The sequence below is a fragment of the Bison bison genome, unplaced genomic scaffold, assembly GCF_000754665.1.
Source record: "Bison bison bison isolate TAMUID 2011002044 unplaced genomic scaffold, Bison_UMD1.0 scf7180017864375, whole genome shotgun sequence".
NCBI lineage: Eukaryota > Metazoa > Chordata > Mammalia > Artiodactyla > Bovidae > Bison > Bison bison.
The window spans coordinates 4,397,785-4,398,872 of record NW_011494947.1 but is presented as its reverse complement, the minus strand read 5'-3'; positions in this window follow the sequence as shown (position 1 = coordinate 4,398,872).

Here is a 1,088-nt window from a genome sequence, read left to right as displayed (position 1 = left end):
AGATTCTTTACCACTGAATCACAAGAGAAGCCCCAAACAGTAAATTCTCTTGGCAGCCTGGAGGTTTCTTGGGCAGGCGCTTTAACAGGGGCAGGGAGGGGGGTCGGTCAGGTAGGGTCATCTTCCAGGTGTGATTCAGGGCTGTTAGAAACTCTAGGTGTGAAGTCAGAGGAGGGAGTGGATGAAATCCCTGGAGCTGAAGAGTTTGTAGTTTTCATAGGCCGAGGTTGAGGCCTGGTGGAGAAGAGGGCATGGAGCTGGCTCCAGTCTGGTCTAGCAGAGAATCTCTCACTGGGCGCTGGGGACACACCCACTTGGCACGTGTGGAAACAGGTCCACCTGATCTGGGACCAGCGCCTGGACTGTTTGTTCTTGGGGAAGAGCTCTCCACCGTTGGGTGTGGCCTCAGTACTACCTCGGGGGCATGGAGAGCACTGCTGAGAGTTACTCTGGGACAAATAGCCGGTGTAAACGCGGACTCTGCTGGGCAAAGCCCAGTCACCTCACGATTTGGCCCCAGCTCCTTCGTCCCCTCCTGTTGGCGCCCCTGATCCTTCCCTCTGCTGTAGCCACAGGGGCTGCTTCATGGTTCTCCCTGAAAGGCCCTTCTCCTGGCAGAGGCCCTCTGTCTAGGACCCCCCTTTTCCTGGCCCTCTACAGCCAGGCCTGGCAGCCCTGTCTTCCTGCTGGATTCAGCTCGAAGGTCTCCCCTTGTGAGAAGCCTCCCCTGCCCGCACCGGGACAGCAGTCCTGCTGGCCCGCCCGAGGGGCCTGCTCTGTGTTCCCTTCTCCCTGCTTCTCACACACCATCATCATCTCGTATTTAACATTTGTCTCTACCATCAGACAGCCGTTGGAAGCAGGGACCCTGTTGGTCTGTGGCCAGCTGGACCCTCAGTGTCTGGGCACAGGGGTGTGGAGAGACCGCAGAGGAAAAGCAGGTGTTCCAGCCCCATCTGCTACTGCCGAAGAACGAATGCTTTTGAACTGTGGTGCTGGAGAAGACTCTTGAGAGCCCTTTGGACTGCAAGGAGATCCAACCAGTCCATCCTAAAGGAAATCAGTACTGAATATTCATTGGAAGGACT